Consider the following 7,346-nt stretch of genomic DNA (forward strand, 5'->3'; position numbering starts at 1 on the left):
AAAACCTTAGAGAGTGTTTTAATTAAAAAGCTACAGTGGCTAAATCAAATACTAAGGTATAATAATTTTATATTTAAGGTAAAAAAGTAGTCAATTTTTAAAAATAAAATCTTTTAAAAACAATAAATGTCAAATAAACTTGAGCTTCAATACTGGTTAGGGCAGGGTTCCCCAAACTTGTTTTTATAACCACCAACTTAGCAAAAGTTATTTTAAAAAAGTTGCCCTCCCTTATATAATATTTCCACTTTACTTGTGAATTAACCTACTTTACTTTATCTTTCCTTACTAGTTATTATCCCCTGATGGCAAAGATTTTCCCCAAAGGAGCGATTTTTTAGGGAACTCTGAGTTAAGGCAACAACATCTTAAACAAAGTTTATTCTCTTTAAAAACAAACTAATAAACCTTAAATTTTATACTTTTATAAGAAAGAGAAAATCAATTACATAGAATTAAAAAAAAGCTTAACAAGTAAGAAACAAATGAAATAATTTTTATCATGTATGCAAAAGGTTAAAATACTAAAACTTACACTAAAGATTAAAACACACAAAGACAATGAGTAAAAATTGATATCTACCAACGTTCAAAATGTTGCTAAAGTATGTGTGTTGTATTACCTTTCTTTCTAGAAATTTGATATAACAAAAAGATTTTTTAATTTATCTAGACAGATTAGTAGTCTTCAAAGTGTGCACCAGTGCACACTAGTGTATAATTTGAAAAATTATCCTAAACTTTGAAACTTACTCTAGATGTTCTAGAGTTAATAATGAATAAAAAAAGTCTTCAGAAGTTTTTTAAGAAATCTTGTTGGAGGGCCCCATAACTTTTTAAGGCCTTTTGAAAATAAGTTTGGGAAACCCTGCACTAGATTATAGGTGTTTTTAATGGTAGTTTTGAAACTCATATAGATATTATGGAGCAAAATAAGAAATTTAAAGGGCCACAAGGCGTAAAAGGGGGAGCCAAAAGGCCATAATTTGAAACTTTCACTAAATATTCTGGAGTTGATAATGAAGAGCAAAAATAAAAGCAGTTTTTTAAGAAATCTTGTTGGATGGGCCCATAGTTTTTTTATTTTTCTTAAGTTTAAGTACAAAAAATAAATATCCACTATAATTGCTATAGAAATAAGCAATGACTTTTTTGGTCAAATGCCTAACTTTTATTTCTACTTTATAACAAAACCAATAAAGCCAATTTTTTAAAGCTATTCAAGTTTTGAACAGTTTTAGTGTCATTGTAATTATCAGGGTTGCCACTCTTTGGGTCAAAAAAACTGCCCTGAATGGCTAAAAACTAAGCTGAGTCATCCTTAGTTTTTTTAATTAGAAAAAAAATTACTTTTCAACATTAATAAAATAAACTTCTTTAACAATATTCTAAATAAAAAACAAAAAATTGAAATGAAACCAACTAAATCTAATTCAAAACCTTAAAAAACCCTACCGTGAGTTTTTCATATAAAATAAAACTAGTTAGTTTTTAAACTGAGTAATACTAAGAGTTCCAAAACATCTTAAGTTATCCTGAGTGTGTGTCAACCCTGAATTATAATTACTAATGTAAATTACTGGAACGTGATTAATAAAAAAAAAATTTAAATGTTTGTTCCGTATAAATTGAGTTAATCAGAGACTTTATTTTCAAACTTTTTCTCAAAAACATTTGTATATATCCTTCAAAAACCTGTAAACCACTATGAAAAAAAAACATGTGCTTTGCATGTCTTGTCAACTGCTGTTGTTTTTTTTTTAATGAATTGTGTTTTTCTTGGGTACTAGAAAATGTAATAGTAAAAATTAGATAGCTATTTAACACTTTTTACATATAATATTTTCAATTAAGTGTTTTCCTTATGTACATGGTTCCCAGAAAATTTTGACAAATTTTCTTCAGGTTTTTAAAACTACACGTTTCATGGTCTATTTCTAGTTTAAAATTATGTTTAAGGTTAAAAGCGGTGTTAAATAGTAGAAATACATTAAGAAGATATTTTAAAGCTACTTTAAATGTGTCTTTTAATAAAAAACTAAGATGACAAAAAATTTTACCTGTACAATATATTTTTTGTGTATAAATCAAAGTTTTACTACTTAAATAATATGTATAAGTCATTTAAAATTTAAGGTTTCAAAGTGATTTTTGTTAAAAATTCTATTCAAAATTTCTAAAATTCCAGTTTTTTTTGCAACCCTTTATGTATAGGAAATTAGGTTATTATAAAAAACTCTTTATAGGGCATGTTCAACCATTTTTTTATTGACATGAAAAGTTTTATTCCAAAAAAATGCCAAGTAAAAATAATTTACAGAAGTTTCAACTGCCTTAATTTAAAATCAAAAGTAAATAGCAAAGGCTAGAATTCTGTAGTTTTTAAAAATTATATATATATAATAGAAAAGTTTTTATAGCTGTCATTAGGACCCCTATGCTATCAGGATACATATATTTAGACAACTATTTGACAAGATTTTTTTAATATCAATATTATTTAATCAATTTTCTCTTAAAAACTTGATAATAATAAAAAACCAAAATTATAAGGTTTTTAGACAGGTGGTGGCATAACAATAAAAAAGAACTACAAAGTTAAGCAAAAAAAATTAACATTTTGGTTATTTTATTAATCACCAAGTTTTTCAAAGATGATTGACGAAATAATACTATTTTTTCAAAGTTTTTCAAAATAATGCCTAAGTATATGTAGCCTGATAGCATAGGGGTCCTAAGTCTACAGCTATGAAAACTAGTTGAATGTTGCATTGCAAGATTGAAACCTATGGGTGACACAAAAGATTTATTAATAGCTTTTATAATTCATCATGTTTGAAATAATTTCAAGTGGGTTAAGATTAATAGTATTTGATGTAAAATTTTACTTATGGGTTAGAGCTAAAAAAAATTAACCAAGTTGGGTTTTAAAATTAGTATAAAATGTCATACTTAAATGGTAGGTACAATTTTTAGTTTTTAATTCTTAAAAAGTTAGTGTTTAAAACAATTTTGATTAAAATGATCATGCCCTTACTCCTAAATATTGTCAAAAAAATATTTAACTATCATATTTATCCTTGTTTTTTAACACATAATTTAACATTTTTAGGACTTAAATTATACCAAATATAAAAAGTTGTAGAAATTTATGTACAAGATATAAAATTGTGAACGCTCACAACTAAGGTCAATGGATTGGTGTAGAGAAAGACCTTTTGGTCATCAAGCCTCACACCATTTGCTTGTAACTTTAAAACAATAATATAAATGAAAACTTTAAAAGTAATTGTATATAATTAAAAAAAACTTAAAAATGGTAAACACCCTTTTTTACCCATTAATACCAATATTGACCTAACTATATATAATATTGGAAACTATAGTCTGACATGGGTTCTATACCATCTTCTTGCTTAGATTTTGATTTTATGATCATTTACATTCAATTTTTTCTTGTTGCCCTTTCTACAAGAGCAACCACAAAAAATGCAACAACTAACTCAAATTTAAATAAGAGGGGAGATTTGATAATTTTACTATGCATAAAATATTTAGTATAATCAGCAACATGTATTTTTTAATAGTGTCTATAACAGCTTAAATGGTTTGGAAACCACTGACTTAGATAAAATATTTGAGAAATAAACAAAGCAATTCTTTAAGAAGTTAATCAATAAACATTTTTTTATTTAATAGTTTCATTGCAAACAGATATATCTTTTAGTTGTCAACTGTGCATTTCACCAGACAAAGTGTCCACATTTCACATGATTCATATGGTACATATTAAATAAGCTTGAACCAACTTACACATATATAGTAGTAAAAATGGCTTTTGTATAAAAAATATATGAGTAACTAGAGTATTTACAATATCTCAAAACTGTATTATATTTGGCTTAACAAGTATTGGGGTAAAGAAGTAGAAAATTCGCTGTTAAATTTATTTGATTATTAGTTTATTTTGAATTTTTTAAAATACATCTTTCAAAAAATGTCTCCTTAAGTTAATTTTTTAAACTTTAGTCTTAGGTTGTCAAAGTTTTCAAAGGTTTAATAATAAGTACAATAAAAAAAAAATATTAAAATAAAATTGTAAACTCTTGCTTTTATAAACATTAACATAAGAACATTTTTTGGTTTGTTTAATAACTTTTTTATCATTTTTTATTTCAAAATAGTAAATTATTTTATTTTTATTATTTAATTGATAAGCTAAATTGTTAATCGAAACCATTGTACACTATTATGTACAATTTCTATACCTTAAGTCTTAACAAAACTAAGTAATTACCTCTTAATAATTATTAAAATTCTCGATGATTAAATTTCTAAACTTAAGTGTTTTTAGCTTTTACTTGAACCAAGTAATGCCAAAATTAAAGAGTTCCGAACACTGAACCCTTTAAAAAAACTATTGATAAAAAGCTTTGTTATCTACTTATTTAAAACTTGTTTTTATGTAACAAAACAAAAAAATAATACACCTGACTAACTTTTAAACTTTCTAAATGGTATGGATTAAAATAAAAATATCAATTCTTAAAAATAAAAGTTTTAATTTCCTTCCCGAGGAAAAAACATTTTCTTACGACGAAATCTCCAATACAAAAAATAAAATACTAATAGAGATCATAGGACATCGGGTCAGATACTGTTTAAAATTAAAATGTGAAAAAACTAAAAATATACTGGTAAATTGGATATCTAACCTAATATTTATATCCTGTTAAGATTTTTTAAATAGTAATTATCATTAAGACACATAGAATAAAAGTTGCATAGTTTTAGCGACTTAATTTTTGCCATTGTGTTTGGTATAAATTAAACTTTTAATTTGAAAAGTTTACTTAATGATAAAAGTGCTTAGTTCTTTATTATAAGAGGGAAGACATACAATATTGTTTTTAGCTACTTTTTTTACTATTTACTTACAACGTCTCGCTGTAATGATAGCATTTCAGCGAGTAGAATGCTTGTTTATGTATTCTTTTAAGAGCTGTCATTACGGCTTAACACTATACGTTAATTAAATGACTTAAATTAAAAATCTTGTTTTATACAAGCTAAAGAATTGCATTTACAGCATGTAAAAGTCCTAACTTAGTAGCTTTGCAGTAAGATGTTTAAAGTTACAATTAAGTTGTTAAACTTTTAATAATTTAAATTTTTATATGTTTTGTTTGACTAAGCATGACATTTAAATGTAATTTGAATGCAAAGTATGTGTTTAAGTTTTTTCAAACATTTTCTTTACTTTCTACAGTTAATAAAATTTTCATATTTTTTATACTTAATGTAGTTAAAAGTTCTAAATTTTTTTTTAGACTTTTTTTTGTTTAATCAGTTATAAATTTAAGATAAACAAAGAACTTAGTGCAAGTTTTTTTGATCTTTTTATATACCATAAACTTGATACAATTTTATTTTTAGTTTTCGACTTAAACTTTTAGGTAAAGTGCTTTATGTTGGTTTTTGCAAGAAAAAATTTAAACGTTTTACATTAAAAGGTTTTAAATTAAACATTTTTTATTTTATAACTTAAACTTTTTTTTACGTATAATTGTATTGTTTCTAATATATTTAGCAATTTAATTTTACGTATTGATGCTATAAAAAACAATAAACAGTGATTTTTAATTTTAGAGGAGAACAAATTAAGTAAAAATCTTATCTAAGTACTGATGAGCTCATTGAGCAAAACTTTGTTTGCTGGTTAAATTTTGAAAGAGTAAATTTGTATATTCAGAAATAATGGTATCTTCTATAAAATTTCCAGCGTTTTCTAGTTAAAAAATAGGAGGGGATACTGGAGTTTTTAAATAACAATTTAAAGAGAAACACATTCTAAGTTTAAAATTCATTCGCAGACGACGTTTCGACTTTTCATCAGTCATTATCAACAAAATTCTGTGCAAAATAACTAAAAATTAGAGTTAAACAAAGTATTTAAAATTTAAGTAATACAATATATAAACAGTTATAAATTAAAATTATAAACTATAATAAAATAACATGTTACATAAATATTTATACATTGTTAAACATATATATATTAATATATATCTAACTAATCAAAAATTCTTAGTGTATGGATAATACCCGGCTTAGTTAATTGTTTATTTAAAATTGGATTATTACGTTTAATTAGCAGAGCTTCATTTATCACGGTATCAAATTTATTTCTACACTCTTTCAAATTCCAAAATTATTAAAATTTGTTTTTTCACTTTTACAAACATTACAACTGCTGATGTGGTCAGATACAGCTGTTGTGGCTTTTAAATGTTCTTTAACTCTACTAATGGTCTTGAAGTGAATCCAATGTACTGAATACTCTTATCATAAGAGCATTTATATTCATAGACCACGTTGGATTTTAATTCATGGGGCGTCTTATCTTTATTACTGAAGTAATTGCTTACTTTTCTTGTTGTAAAAATTACTTTAAAGTCTTCGATGTTGTTGTTAAAAGCTTTTCTAGTTTCTTTTTATACTCATTACTAGGTTTTGCAATATAAGGTGCCTTTAAGATATTTTTGAAGTCTGAACTACTTAGTTTTTTCTTAGTGCATTCTTTATTAATATTAATAGATCTTTTTATTACGTCATCGACAAATTTCTTTGGATAACCAATTTCAAAGAATTTTTCTTTTAAGTTTGTGATTTCTTGTTTGTAAACTTTATGCGTAATACTATAATTCTTGCTTTGTTCACAAACCACAGTATTAGAGCTCTTTTCCATTTAGTTGGTGCCACTGCACTTAACTTTAAAATGCAATTAAATTGAAAATAGCAATCGTAATTTTTGTAAAAGTGAAAAAATAACGGTTAACAATTTTGGAATTTAAAAAAAAACTTATTTTTTCCTTAATTAAAGAAAATATTTATTGTTTTTTTTTAACATGAATTTTCTTTTGGAAGATTAAGATTTGGCTAAAACTTCATAAAAGTTTCAAAATTTAATTTATTTAAGTATCAAAAATCTAAGCTATACTTTTAAAATTGGTTTTTAGGCGCTTTCTTTAAGTCTAAATAAGTTAAAAAGTTTTTTAAGCATAGTCAACAATTTTTAACTGTATGTTATCAAAAGTATGAAATCTCACGTGGTTTTGAAATAAAACAATTTAAAGTAAAAAAAGAAAACTTGTTATGATTTAATTCTACTTCTAAGTAATTAGTTTAAACAAAAGTTTGTATTAGTTAAGGTATCCTATCGTTTATGACACCCAAAAAAAGCATCTTAATATTTTTCATTCCCGCGTAAATAGCTGTACAACATGGAAGATCTCTTTTTATCATTTTAACTAAATTCTATGAATAATTAATCAATCTGAAAGCTT

Source organism: Thalia democratica, chromosome 7, assembly GCF_965202585.1.
Source record: "Thalia democratica chromosome 7, ktThaDemo2.hap1.1, whole genome shotgun sequence".
In the NCBI taxonomy this organism is placed as follows: domain Eukaryota; kingdom Metazoa; phylum Chordata; class Thaliacea; order Salpida; family Salpidae; genus Thalia; species Thalia democratica.